The sequence below is a fragment of the Sus scrofa genome, chromosome 14 (genome assembly GCF_054392235.1).
Source record: "Sus scrofa isolate SSC_HxYL_T2T_F1_AM1 chromosome 14, Sscrofa_HxYL_maternal_Yorkshire_Landrace_v2.0, whole genome shotgun sequence".
In the NCBI taxonomy this organism is placed as follows: domain Eukaryota; kingdom Metazoa; phylum Chordata; class Mammalia; order Artiodactyla; family Suidae; genus Sus; species Sus scrofa.
This window is the reverse complement of record NC_139396.1, coordinates 10,159,790-10,175,562: the sequence shown is the minus strand read 5'-3', so window position 1 is coordinate 10,175,562 and position 15,773 is coordinate 10,159,790.

Here is a 15,773-nt window from a genome sequence, read left to right as displayed (position 1 = left end):
TGCCAGAGGGAACTCCTACTAGAGTTTTTATGATGAATGGATTTGGAGTTTTTCAATTGATTTCAATTTTCTTTTTTATATCAATTAATTTTGAAATTTTTGTCCAGGGATCAGGATACTATAACTCACAGGCCAAATCCTGCTCATCAACTGTTTCTGTAGAGGCCATAAGCTAAAAAAATTTTTAAAAATGTTTTTACAAATTTTTAAAGGATTGTAAAAAGAAGAAGAATATAATACACTACAAAAACTGTATGACACCCAGTGGGCCCTAATTAAACTCAAAAGCTTCTGCACAGCAAAGGAAATCATTTTAAAAAAAAGACAACCTACACAATGGGAGAAAATTTTTGCAAAGGACTCAACTGACAAAGGTTTAATCTCTAAAATATACAAACAACTCATACAATTCAATAGCAAAAAAACAAACAACCCAATTGAAAAATGGGAAGAAGGCCTAAAAAGACATTTCTCCAAAGAAGGCATATAGATGGCCAGCAGGCACAAGAAAAAATGCTCAGCATCACTAATTATTAGAGAAATGCAAATCAAAACTACAATGAGATACCACCTCCCGCCAGTTAGAGTGGCCATCATTAACAAGTCAACACATAACAACTGCTGGAGAGGATGTGGAGAAAAGGGAACCCTCCTACACTGTTGATGAGAATGTAAATAGGTAAAACCAGTATAAAAAACAATAAGGTAATATCTCAGAAAACTAAATATGGAACTACCATATGACCTACTCCTGAGCATATATCCAGACAAAAAAAATTCATTGAAAAAGATACATGCACCTGTATGCTCATGGCAGCACTATTCACAATAGCCAAGACATGGAAACAATCTAATTGCCCATCTGAATAGGTGTTTAGGAAGATGTGGTGCATATATACAATGGAATACTACTCAGCCATAAAAAGGACCAAATAATGCCATTTGCAACAACATGTATGTACCTAGAGACTCTTCTACTGAGTGAAGTAAGTCAGAAAGAGAAAGACCCCATATGATATAACTTACATGTGGAGTCTAAAATATGGCACCAATTATCTATCTACAGAACAGAAAAGATCATGGACATGTAGGACAGAATAGTGTATGTAGTGGGGCTGGGGAGGGACTGGGATGAATTGGGAATCTCAGGTTAGTAGATGAAAACTCTTGCATTTGGAATGGATAAGCAAGGAGATCCTGCTGTATAGCACAGAGAACTATATATCTAATCACTTGTGATGGAACATGATGGAGGATAATGTGAGAAAAAGAAGGTATATATATATGTGTGTGTGTGTGTGTGTGTGAGACTAGGTTACTTTGCTGTACAGCAGAAATTGACAGAACATTGTAAATCAATCATATTTTTTAAATGTGTAAGTTCTATCCCTAGATTCTTATGTTTTTAAATACGAGGATATATATGGCTATCTAGTTGTTCTAGCACTATTTGTTGAAGAGACCATCTTTTCTCCATTGTATTGCCTTTGTATTTCCTCAAGATCAGTTCACTATACTTACGTGAGTCTCTCTCTGGGTTCTTTATTCTGTTTCAATGATCTGTTTGACCGTTCTTTCACCAGTACCACATGGTCTTGATTACTATAGCTTTACCATAAGTCTTGAAGTCAGGCAGTGTCAGTCCTCCAACTTTACTCTCCTCCTTCAATACTGGCTATACTGGGTCTTTTGCCATTCTGGATAAATTTTAGAATCACTTAGTTAATATCCACAAAATAAGGCCAGCATTTTCGAAGAGACTGCACTGAATCTATAAATCAAGTTTCAAAGGGCCAACATCTTGCCAATATTGAGTTTCCCATGCATGGACATGAAATATCTCTACATTTATCTAGTTCTTTATTTTTTTCATCAGAGTTTTATAGTTTTCCTTGTATAGATCTTGAATGAATTTTGTTAGATTTATACCTAAGTATTTGATTTCTTGAGGCTAATGTATATGGCAATGTGTTTTAAATTTCAAATTCTACTTGTTTATTGCTACTACAAAGAAAGTGTTAGTTTTAGCACATTAAACTTGTATCCTGTGATCTTGCTATAAGAACTTATTAGGCAGGGACGTGGGCTCCAAAGCTCAGAGCCTCGACACAGGCAGGTGGGCGGGCGCCACGCTCACCACCCCCATGGACGTGATGGGCCTCTGGTGGTCCTGAAAGGTCACCAGCTGCAGGCCGTGGATGGTGAAGAGCACCAGCTCTGACCCGGACACCAGCAGGATCACCTGAGAGCCGTGGCCCTTCATGATGTGAGGAGGCATCATGGTCTCTGGCAGGAGGAAACTTGTGATCTGTTCTCCTTTTTGAAATAAAGACACACAGACTGTCATTTCTTAGTAGCAGCTGTGGGTCTAGAACAGACATGCCTCACCTAAGATGGTGGAAAAAGCAATGGCTTTGTGGTCACAGCTGTGTTCAGTCCTGACCCATGCATTTGTTCCCCTAAGTCCCCCGGGCACCGGCTCTGAGATACTGACTGTGATGCCGTACAGGGGCTGGGAAGGCCAAGATGACATGACAGTGGAAATGACCCAAGGATGAGGCTTCTGCCCTGCCTTCTCCCCTTCCTCATCTAAGACAGGATGATGTAAGAAATGGCCACATGAGAACTACGACTTTTATGACATCTGCCAAAAACTTGGTGAAGATACTTTTATACTGTATAGTGTTACTTGTTAAAAAATTTTTTTATTTGATCATTTCCTTATGGAATTTAGCACCAGGAACATAAAATTACCTCTTCTGAAGAAGTCATGTGTTTTCTCACATCAGACAAAGGATTACATTACACATCCTGTATCCCTTTTATCCTTGGCTGCCAGGAAGCTCAGAGTAAAATTTATGGTCAAATGACGACAGGAAAACAAATGAACATAATACAAAAGAAAAAATGCTAAGGACCACAGGGAAAGCCTATCAGAGGGATGCAGGGTTTGGGAAATAGAGGAGACAAAAAAGGAGATGGTTGTGGGTCTTATTTTCCTACTGGATGAGGAGTTCATTAGGGAAGAGAGAGTTGTGGCTTTTATTCACCTTTGTGTGCACTCAGTGCTGAGAACAGTGACTCTGACCTAGTTGTGAAAGAGAGGGATGAATGCAGCAGGGAGACCAGTCAGGAGAGGGGAGAGAGTGGACCGTAGGTGACGTCTGAGGCCCAGGGCCAGGCACAGGGTCCACTACACAGCACACGCCCAACTGCTCAGCCGTTACATAAATCCCAACAAGAAAACCTTTGTTGGAGTTCCCGTCGTGGCACAGTGGTTAACGAATCCAACTAGGAACCATGAGGTTGCGGGTTCGGTCCCTGCCCTTGCTCAGTGGGTTAACGATCCGGTGTTGCTGTGAGCTGTGGTGTAGGTTGCAGACGTGGCTCAGATCCCGAGTTGCTGTGGCTCTGGTGTAGGCCGGTGGCTACAGCTCTGATTCGACCCCTAGCCCGGGAACCTCCATATGCCGTGGGAGAGGCCCAAAGAAATAGCAAAAAGAAAAAAAAAAAGAAAACCTTTGTTGGCTCACTATGATTCACTGAGAGGAAGGAAAAAGTGCCCCAAAGGAAACATGAGCAATCTGTGCTTGAAGCATCATAAGGCATGGTGGTGACAGCCCTAATACGGGGATCCTTACACACAGTCCACTTGATCCCTGGACTTCTTGGGCCCTAGCTCATAGGTCGTGACAACAAACTGCATGCTGTGGTCATTTCTGTGCATCACCATTAGCCGGGCTGCCTTGTCAGGGGCCCAACAGGCCCTGGATGTCTGCCAGATGGGGAGAGTGGTGGAGGCAGAAGGCTCATCCTCTGATGGACACAGCAAAGAGTGAGTGTGGAACACCTGGGGAGAGACTGCCACATGTCAACACCGTCTCACGTCTCCTCACCGGTGAGGGAGGGGACTTCTCCAACCTGGGAGCACTATGAAAACCGCTCCCACAGACCCAACCACCATGACCTTACTTGGGTCTTACAGGAGTGGCCTGTGCCACCTGTGGACCCTCCTTTCGTGACCACACCAACCACAAAGTGAGGTTAATCCAGCCCTAGTGTGGCCCTGCTGGGAACATGGTGGCACACTGGTCCCAGGGAGGGCGATGTGATGGGTGAATCAAATAAATGGATTTTCTGTTTTTGAGCAGCTGCATGTCACCATCTTGCTTTTGCCTCCAATGTCTTCCTCGGTAATTCCTCTCCTATCTCCTTGCAGGCTGCTTCCAAACACCCGCTTCTCGGTGCTGCCCATGGATCCTGTGCCCTCTCTCTGCTGGCTGCCCTCTTCAACCACCAGCCTCCCCTGGCTACAGGCTCCAGCACCGCCAGTCTGTCCTGCTCTGCCACTGCTCTCTCTTGCTGTCCTTCCTTGGCCACCAGCCCAAGTACATCTTAGAGATCTTCTCCAGCTGCCTGCTTTTCACCCTAGTCTAATTTTCAAATACAACCCCTGGCACTCAGAACGAACATCTCTGAGCCCATGAATCGCTGGCAGATGCAGCCCCTCACATGGGCCAGCTACGTGCAGGCCTCCAGGTAATGGATGCTGTCCCTGCACTGTCAGCATCTCCTCCATGCCCGGCCTGGACCCTCTCTTCCTCACTCTTGCTGAAGACAGTTCTCAGGCCACCAAATACCTCATGAGCCTTTCCACCAAGAAGTCTCTAAGGCCCCAAACCCCTTCAATATTGAACTCTGCCCTCTCTAGCCAGGGAGCTGACCCCTTCCAACCTGTGGGCAACAGGGCAGCATGGAAACAGCAGAGGCTCCAGGGAGAAGCCAGCATTGTGTTAAGTCAGCTGGTGGCCCGTGAAGGCCACCACTGCTCTCAGCCACCACCGTCACTCATCGTCATCATCCCCATGGGCTAAGGGGCTTGGTGTTACACAAAAAGCTGCCCCCCAGATGCACCCCACAAGCTTAGGGCACAGGACCTGCCACCTTGCGTGCACAAAGCCAAGTCCCGTGGGCAAGGAACACAGCCCCACTACTGACCTTTGGGCCCAAGTCTGAATGTGGGGTTGACACAAACACCCACGGCCAGTCAGGAGAGCAAAGGAGACTGGTGGGGCTGTTGGGAAACAGGCTCACCCTGGAGAGCAGCTGCAGCTGGGGCACCGTCAGCATGTAGAGTGCCCCCTCGGCACAGGCGGCCTGCAAGCCAGGGGACAAAAACTGAATAAAGAGCTAAAATGAATCAGAGAGAAAGTGTCCAAGAAGATAAGCGAGGAAGATCAAATAAACGCATAAATGAAGCTCCTAGAGAGGAGAAGTTAAATAATTAACAGCCTGGCATTTACAGTCCATGTACAATGAAACTTTCTGGAGGTAAAAGAAAACCTGAATCATGTACTGAAAGGGTATATAAACTCCTGGGAAAGTTGAGCTATGACGATACCTACAAACATCTATATTCAAGAGAATGGATCAAAGCAGAAAGGTGGGAGTTCCCATTGTGGCTCAGCAGGTTAAGAACCTGACTAGTATCCATGAGGAGGTGGGTTCCATCCCTGGCCTTGGTTAAGGATCCAGTGGTGCACTAAGCTTGCGGTGTAGTTCACAGATGCGGCTCGGGGCCAGAGTTGCTATGGCTATGGCATATGCTGGCAGCTGCAGCTCCAATTCGACCCCTGGCCTGGGAACTTCCATATGGCATGGAAGGGAAAAAAAAAGGGCAAAGCGGAAAGGTGGTGGAATATGAGAGGAAAGGTGCCAGGCACATGCCAAGCCTTAGAAAACAGGAGTAGTGATCCTGATTAGCAGAAGAGATACAGGATTCAGGCCCCAAGTAGGAAATGAAACAAAAGTGAAGACCCTTTGCCATGCTAAAAGCTGTAATTCACAATGAAGTAATAATACTTAGACATACCTAGGAATCAAACACCCCAATCACATTTACAGAGCAGATACAAGAAAGAGTGGAATGAAATTCACTGATAATTAATAAATTATGTGTTTAAATATATTATTAAAATAATAATAATAATATGGTGGAGTTCCCATCATGGCTCAGTGGTTAACGAATCTGACTAGCATCCATGAGGACACAGGTTTGAACTCTGGCCTTGCTCAGTAGGTGAAGGATCCAGTGTTGCCATGAGCTGTGGTGTAGGTTGCAGTCGTGGCTTGGATCCCACATTGCTATGGCTGTGGTGTATGCCAGCAGCTACAGCTCTGATTAGGCCCCTAGCCTGGGAATCTCCATATGGCATGGGTGTGGCCCTAAAAAGCAAAAAACAGTATATATATATATATATATATATATATATATATATATATATATATATATAAATATATAAATATAAAGAATAATATAATTCTCAGCCTAAGACAAGCCAAGTAGATAAAAAGTAAATAAATATGACATAAACAACATAATTAAGAATGACTAGGAGTTTCTGTTGTGGCTCAGAGGGTTAAGAACCCAACTAGTATTCATTGCAGGTTTGATCCCTGGCCTTGCTCAGTGGGTTAAGGATCTGGCATTGCCACAAGCTGTGGTGTAGTTTACAGATGCAGCTTGGATCTGGCATTGCTGTGGCTGTGGTGTAGGCTGGAAGCTGCAGCTCTGATTTGACCCATAGCCCAGGAACTTCCATATGCTGCAAGTACAATCTTAATAAGGCAAAAAAAAAAAAAAAAAAGAATGACTACCTTTGGACCTCTGCACCCTAATAATGGAGAGCACAGTCCTCACAAGCACACACAGTTAGAAAAACTGAATAAAGGTTGGCACAAGATGAAGAATATGGGAGTTCCCCTTGTGGCTCAGCAGTAATGAAACCAATTAGTATCCATGAGGACATGGGATCGATCCCTGGCCTCGCTCAGTGGGTTAAGGATCTGGCATTGCCATGAGCTGTGATACAGGTCGCAAATGTGGCCCAGATCTGCTCTTACTGTGGCCGTGGTGCATGCGGGCAGCTAGAGCTCTGATTCAACCCCTAGCCTGGGAACTTCCATATGCCATAGGTGGGGCCCTAAAGAGAAAAAAAAGAAAGAATGTGACTGGTTGCTGCAGAGGTGCAGGTGTGATTCCTGCACAGTGGGTTAAAGGATCAGGCATTGCTACAGCTGCAGCTTATATTCAACACTTGGCCCAGGAGCTTACATATGCTGGGCATGCAGCCATAAAAAGAAATAATTTTTTTTAAACTTTATGTATGGTGAATTAATAAAAACAATATCCTCTGGTCACAATGATATAAAACTAGTAATCAATAGCAATATTTAACAGACAAGACATTAGTATAATCACAAAAAAAATGGGAGAAAGTTCGTATACACAAAAAGAAATAACACGGGGGAAAATTTTTTAAGCAGAGGGAATTTAAAGAAAAATTATCAAGAGAATATTCTACAGAATTGTGTGCATAGAAAATTGAAAACCTAGATACACTGGGTAGTTTCCTAGGAAAATACAACATATCAAAATGATCTTAGGAGACAGAAAAGCCTGAGCAAACCAATTTCTATAGAAGACAAAGAAAATTACCCCACAAAAAAGTATCCAGCACCAGATGATGAAAACCTACAGAAATGCGGACATTTATGCCATGTTCACTGCTTCTTAAGATATTGGTTGTCCTGAAATCAATCAATAGATTCAAAGTAACCAAAATCCCAGGAAGCAGTTTTGTAGAAATTGACAAGCTGTCTTGAAAAATTTTAGGGAAATGGATATATTTTCAAAAAAAATGCTGGAGGTCACAATTTAGCTATACTTTGCAGGAAACAAGACCCTGTGCGACCGTCATAAGGCCAGACATACAGATAAGTGGAAAGTGACCCACACATTCAACATATAATACATGTGACACAGACAGCTGATATTTTCATAAATGAAGGTGACGATGTAATTCGATGAGGAAAGGATGGTCTTTCCCACAAATTCTGGATATCCATTTGTAAATAAAAAGGAACCCTGGAGTTCCCTTGTGGCTCAGTGGTCATGAACCCGACTAGTATGCATGAGGATGTGGATTCAAACCCTGGCCCTGCTCAGTGGATTAAGGATCTGGCACTGCTGGGCGCTATGGTGTAGGTTGCAGATGTAGCACGGATCTGGTGTTGCTGTGGTTGAGGCATAGGGTGGCAGCTGCAGCTCTGATTCTATCCCTAGCCTGGGAATGTCCATATGCAAGGGTACAGCACTAAAAAAAAAGCAGAAAGAAAGAAACTTGACACTGACCTTGCTCACAAATATAATTCAACTTGAAATAAGCCACTGACATACACAGAGAACATCTTCGAAATAATGCCTGGGACAGGGGAAAACTCACAAAGCTGAGCCAAGGAGTCAAGATGCTGGGTACGCATTTGGAGGCCTTTTCAGGTTGTTAGCAGTTCAGGACACTGTGGGTGCAGAACTGAGGTTGCTTGGCCAGCTGGGGCCAGGGCCAGTTCTTGCTCCCAGGCCCACCCACAGCATGGTGGCCAGCACCTGGTTCACACAAGGCCCCCAGACCTTTGAGTCTCCGACTTCGTCTTCTGCTACCAGCCAGAATAAACCCTGTGCCCTTAAAGCACTCATGGAGTTAGAGCCCACCCAGGTCATCTCTCTTTAGCTGGGTAACAGAAATTTCTCATGATGCTATAAGCTTTGACCACTTCTCCTGAAATTCCACACGTTTACTCAATATATTTTTCGGCCGTATATTGAGGTGCATCCTAAAGTAGCATGGCTGTATCTTCCTGGGAGGTTGACTTAATTATTATCTGGAGATGACCCCTAATATCCAGGAAAGACTAGGACCTTCCAGCCCTCCCATCTAGCATTACTAGCTGGGTCAGCTTGCTTCTGGTTCTCATCCCCAGGGCACACCATTTTCCCATCCTTCTATTTATTTATTTATTTATTTATTTTGCTTTAGGTTTTATTTTTCTGTTGTAGTTGATTTACATTGTTCTGTTGATTTATGCTGTAAAGTGACTCGGTCATACACACACACACACAAATTCTTTTTTTTCACATTGTCAGCTTCCATCACAAGTGAGTGTCTAGATGCAGTTCACTGTGCTATACACCAGAATCTCACTGCTTATCCACCCCAAATGCAATAGTTCATTTTCCCATCCTTTCAATTCCACCCTTCCTAAGTGTTCTGTTTTAGATGAGTCTTATATTAGTTTCCTAGGGCTGCAGTAATAAAATCAGTGGCTTAAAAAACCAAAAATTTAGGAGTTCCCACTGTGGCACAGCAGGAATGAACCCAACGAGTAACCATGAGCACATAGGTTCGATCTCTGGCCTCAGCAGGTTAAGGATCTGGTGTTGCCGTGAGCTGTGGTGTAGATCGCAGATGCAGCTTGGATCCCGGGTTGCTGTGGTTGTGGTGTAGGCGGGCAGCTACAGCTCTGATTTGACCCCTAGCCTGGAAACTTCCACATGCTGCCAGTGTGGCCCTAAAAATAAAGCAAAACAAACCAAAAAAGTCAGCAAAAGTTTATTCTCTCACAGTTCTAGAAGCCAGAAGCCTCAAATCAATAGCCAGCAGGGCCATCCTTCCTCTAATGGCTCTAGGGCTATCCTTGGCTTGTAACAGCAGATCCAGGGTTGTTTCTGTCTGCGCCTGGCTTCTCTGAGTGTGTATCTCTGTGTCCTCTCCTCTTCTTACAAAGATACCACCCATGAGATTAAGGGCCCAAACGAAATCCAAGATGATTTCCTCTTGAGATCATTAAGTACAAAGAAAAGGTACCATTTCCAAATAAGGCCACATTCTGAGGCTCTGGCTCAGGCTCAGCACAGCCACAGAAGCCTCTCTGCTATGACAGAAATGACCTCTTCAGGATGCAGGCAAGCCTGGCCATCTGGGGCACATTCTCCCAGAAGGAAGTAGCTTCCTGCCACCCTCAGACCCTTGCCACAGGCAATGACACTAGAGAAGGCCACCCTATGAGTACATGGAGAAAGAGAATTCTCACACTGTACAGCACTGCCAGCATCCTATGCCATGGGCACTTCTAGAGCACTGCGCTTCCCAGATCCCACACAAAGGACACAACCAGCACTCCACACAAATGGCTTACCTTCAGGTTGTCCTCTTTGCCTTCCATCTCCGCCAACTCCTAGCCCTGGAGGTGCATGTCCACACTCCTGGGCCATTGCCAGTGGTATGGCCATGCGGCCAGCAAGTGCAGAAACAAAACTCACCCAAGGTTTCCCCTCTGGGATGAAGACCTCAGGACCTCTTGCCTCCCAGACACCCCAAACAGAAACAACCGTAACATATGTCTCTGCACATTCCAGGCACCCTAAACTCCTGACTGACAGGGATTAAGACAGTCACTTCACTTTACTGTTTCTTATTTATCTATGTTGTTTTTTAGGGCCACACCCACAGCATGTGGAGGTTTCCAGGCTGGGGGTCTAATCAGACCTACAGCTGCCAGTCGACACCATAGCCACAGCAACATGGGATCCGAGCCACATCTGCAAACTACACCACAGCTCATGGCAATGCCAGGTCATTAACCCACTGAGTGGGTCCAGGGATCAAACCCACAACCCCATGGTTCTTAGTCAGATTCCTTTCCACTGTGCCATGATGGGAACTCATTTCACTTTAAAAACACACAACCCTGAGCTCTTGAGCAAGTCACTGAAGGGAACCTGCCCCCATCTGCTAGCTTAGATGCCAGGCCTCACAGAGCACCATGTGGCTTACCAACACAAGTTCAGGTTCAGGGAAATGAAACATGAGGCTTTCAGTCATCAAATATCAGAAGTGAGTCATAATAAAGGGTTGGAGTCCACTTTCAATATTTGACAGTGATAGCTTTTAAGGCCCATCCCTCTCTCTTCCCCAGGGGCAAGCTGATAAGGGGAACCTGCAGAGAATTCAAACCAGGAAATCCTGGCCCAGGAGTGAGAACACTCCCTCAAGCCCCACTCCCCAAACCTCTGGGAAAACCAGAACCTGGAACTCCTCCCTGCTCCCTCAGCCATTCCCAGAGCTGCCTCCTGGAAGCCCACCCTGCTCTCTAAAGAACAGATTAACCTTTCACACCCCGTGGTCATGTGTGGCATCATCAGGCTTGATAACCAAGGCAAATTTCGGGTCTGGGTGGATCCTGCCCCACCACAAGACACATTCATCTTCCTCTCAGGATTCAGAAGCTATATGCTATATACTGTTCTTCTGGGAGTTAGACGAGAGATTACTGTGTGTAGCCTGCCTTATAAAGGATACTGCTAATTGTTCATTTAATCTTCTCGGATAATTCAAGGAACTTGGACTTTTCAGTTCCTCATAACCTTCTCCAAACCTAAATGCTAAAGTCACGTAGTTTACGTCTGCATATAGTTAACAGTCCACAAGGCATTGTTGGTGCTATTTTATACAGTGGATATTAATTTAGATTTCCTCATGTTTCCTTCATCATGGCCGTTGCTCATCAATCCTTCCTGCTTCTCTGAAATTTAATCTGTGATCCTTTTCCCTCTGCCTGAAGAAGTCTCATTAGTATTACACTGAAGGTAGTTTTATTTCCTCTGGCTACTGTTAGGTAGAGTTTTCTTAGGTTTCCATTGTCACAGGTCACTCTGATAGGTCTAGCTGCAGATTTATTTTTATTTCCCCTGCTGGGGGTTTGCAGGGCCTTCTTGATTCCATGGATTAACATCTTTGGTCACTTCAGAAAAACATCTACCATCATCTCTTCAAATGTTTATGTCCCCCTGCCTCACCTGCTCCTAAGACATCAAATAAATAAATACTAAAATTTTGCATGGATCCTTGATGGCCTTGTCACTGAAAGTGTGGTCTGTAACCTGATAGCATCAATATTCTGAAGAAGCTTCTAAAAAACTCAGAATCTCGGATGTCCCCAGGGACCCAGTGGATCAGAACCTTCACTCAAACAAGATCCACAGGTGATTCACACCCCATTCAAGTCTCAGAAGCACTGGTCTCTGTCTCTCAGCCTCTCTTTCAACTAACCACTCCTGATACTTTTATCTTCCAGTTCTTTAATTGTTAAATTCTTAACTCCTTAAGTGATACAGAGAATGCACATGGAAAACCACACAGAACTTAAACACAAGAGCTCAGTAAGTGATCACAAAGTAAATATTTATGTCACCACCCAAGTTTAGACACAGAACACACCTGGTGGCCCACGAGCTCCCCTGACCCTCCCCAGGCTTTTTGTGAGTCAACTGTCCCCTGTGCTGCTAAATCATCCACTGAGGCCTAACCTTTGTTATTTGGTTTGAGAATTTCTTTCTACTTGGTTCTTTTCCAAATCTGTTATACCATTTCTCATGGCTTTAAATTCTCTTGAAATGTATCTCGCTGAGCATCAGAACCACCACAGGTGTGCTGTTGTCTGTGTCTATTAACTGCAGTATCTGAAGCCCCTGGGGCTCTACTGACATTGCTGTTGATGCTATAGGTTCTAGTTCACATTCTTATCTCATGTGCCTATTTACCTTTAAGTGTGTGTGGAAAAGAGAAGCCTGGGGTGATGTTATCCTCTTCCAGAAAGGATTTCCATTTACTCCCTCCTGGTAACTGGGCAGCTGCAGCCAACACAGGGACTGTTCCCTTTCAGACATGACAACCCTCCCAAAGTAAGATGATTCACAGGGCCCCAACCCTTGTCTATTTGTCTGTCAAAGCTCTGCTCTGCCTCTTAGCCTTGGAGTGAACACCTCCAGGGCAAAAGCAGCCCCCGTGTCAGGTTCAGCACTTGGAATCTTGGCTTAGAAACTTCACTCTTTTTGGCTCTCTGACTTGATGTATATTCTAATTTTTCTAACTGTCCTTCACCAACAAGTAAGTGTGATTCGTGTGGTCTGCCATTCCCAGGGGAGAACCACAGCACTTCCTCTTCATCTAGACCATGTATTCCCCAGTTGCTTTTTATTTACACTTATTATTCCAAAGTCTCCTTTAAACAGCTACAGAATTGTTTATAACAAATCTGTCATCAGGGGAGTTCCCGTCGTGGCGCAGTGGTTAATGAATCCGACTAGGAACCATGAGGTTGCGGGTTCGATCCCTGCCCTTGCTCAGTGGGTTAACGATCCAGTGTTGCCGTGAGCTGTGGTGTAGGTCACAGACGCGGCTCAGATCCCGAGTTGCTGTGGCTCTGGCATAGGCTGGCGGCTACAGCTCCGATTAGACCCCTAGCCTGGGAACCTAGCATATACCACAGGAGCGGCCCAAGAAATGGCAAAAAGACAAAAAAAAAAAAAAAAAAAAAAAGAAAGAAAGAAAGAAAGAAAGAAAGAAAGAAAATCTGTCATCAGCTCCTGCTTTTTTTGTTTATGAGCTTAGGTCCTTTACAGAGTTAGTTCTGTTCACATAGGAAACTGTCCTTGGATGCCTGCCCATCCTGATGTCTGGGAGGCCAGCTTGCCCACACTTTCAAAGACCTCTTCCCTCTAAGAGGATTATGCTGCCCCAGGTGAGGGCTACTCCTTGATCTGCTAGCACACACTCACTTTCACTCTTTCTCAGGAGTCAAATGCTCCCTCCCAGTGATTAAGAATCATCTCTCAACCAAATGTCCTCGCAACAGGCCTTCATCACCTCAGGCAAACGCCTGCATCCTGTCCAACATGCTTCAGTTTTCCTTTAAGTTGGGCCCTCACACTGGAGTTCCTGTCATGGCACAGCGGAAACGAATCTGACTAGGAACCTTGAGGTTGCAGGTTCGACCCCTGGCCTTGCTCAGTGGGTTAAGGATCTGGCATTGCCATGAGCTGTGGTGTAGGTCCCAGACACAGCTAGGATCTAAAGTTGCTGTGGCTGTGGCATAGGCCAGCAGCTGTAGCTCCAATTCAACCCCTAGCCTGGAGAAGCTCCACATGCTGTGGGTGTGGCCCTAAAAAGAAAGAAAAAAAAAAAGGAACAGCTGTTACATTGGGCCCTCACTGAGACTTGAAAAAGGGGAGCATGCAGTAGTGAGAAGGAACTTCGAGAGGAGGAAAGACTCTGAGGGAGGCCAGGAAACAGAAAAGCTGGGGTGTGCAGACAAAATGTGCAGGTAGGAGTTCCCACCATGGCTGAATGGTAACGAACCTGACTAGTGTCCATGAGGACACAGCTTTCATCCTTGGCCTTGCTTAATGGGACAAAGAGTCCAGCGTTGCTGTGAACTGCGGTGTAGGTCACAGATGTGGCTAGGATCCTGTGTTGCTGTGGCTTTGTGTAGGCCAGGAGATGCAACTCTTGTTCTACCCATAGCCTGGGAACTTCCAAATGCTGCATATGTGGCCCTAAAAGCAAAAAAAAAAAAAAAAAAAAAAAAAGAAGCACAGGCAGCCCATAAGGCTGGACCTCACTGTGAGAGAGCAAGAGGCAGCAGAAACTGGGCAAGGAGCAGGCCGCCAGCATGCTAGAGCTGAAGGGGGACGAGGAGTCTGCCCTCTTGTGGCAGGCAAGAAGCTAGGGGGACAGAACAAAACAGGGTGATCACTTGGTCTGCCACATGGAAGGCCTGGCTTGAGATGCCACCCAACACGGCAGGTCTGATGCAAGTGTCCACAGACCCTGGGAAAGAGCAGAGGCTCCTGAGAGTGGGGTCACTCCTCAGCAGGAGGGGGCCCTCTGGAATGTCACAGGCCTCCAATGCAGACGAGGAGCTAGGCAGGCAGAAGGAGGCCTGCTCACACCTGTTCTCTGCTTTCCATACTTTGATCAGGCCCTGCTCATCCATGGTGACAACCAGCTGCAGTCACGGGTAGGTCACCAAATTCACCAGAGCCATGGGCTCTAAAGGGCTTGACCAGACCTCCATGCCCTGGGCAACAACACAATGAATGGAACAACTTAGGGAGGGCCCATTTATTTCCTAAATGCTATTTTCATTCTTTCACCCATCACCCACTGTGCACTGGGGATATACAGCCAAAAAGGGTCTGATCCTCATCCTTACAGGAAGCAGAGTACAGGAGCCAAGAGACACAGAGGTAATACTCCACCACAGAGGAGAAGGTGTGTCCTGTCTCACGGAGGAGAGCAGAGTCTGAGCATGGGTGGGGAGACACCTGGGGGCTGGCCCCCCATCACCAGGAGCACTGAGGGTGGGGTGGGGTGTGATGCTGGTGCAGTCTGTCTGAAGCACTTCAGTGGTTACCTACAGCTCAACTGAGGAAGGCTGGACAGGGAAGCAGGTCCCAATACCATCCCCTGATTGGGACCCAGGCAGGACCCAATACCATCCCCTGATTGGGACCCAAACTATGCTTAGGACCTGAGTCATGCTCAGGGCTTGGGCTGCACACAGAGAACTTCCACGTGGAGCATCTCGTTCAGTCTTTGGGGACCCCAGTTTTACAAAGAAGCTAATTTGGGCTTGTGGATGTCAACAGTTTCTGTTGCACGTCTGCAGCTGCCCTGCTCAGAACACCCTCTTTCCCAGGGCTGTGCCCAGCAGCGCCACCATGGGCCAGGCTTGGCCAAGGCCTGTGCCCTGTCATGGCCATTGGCAGAGATGGAAACAACTGATTCCACGGTCTCCCCCAGGATTCTGAAAGCTGGAATGGCACAATAAAAAGCACGGGTGCCAGCAGGCCCATGGCACAGGGCATCCAAGAATCAATACTGTAATTGCTACTTCAGTGTTTCCCAGCACTTTCTCTCCCACCTGGGGTAATTACGGTTCTTTTTCTATCTTGTGCTATTGTGCCAGCATGATCTTTGTCCAATCATGACATCCCAGTGTTCTTCCACTAGTTTCCTTCTTCCCCTTCACATCAATATTCAACAGTTGATTCCTGCTGGTTAAACAGCAAGACCATCACTGGGAGGAGCTCA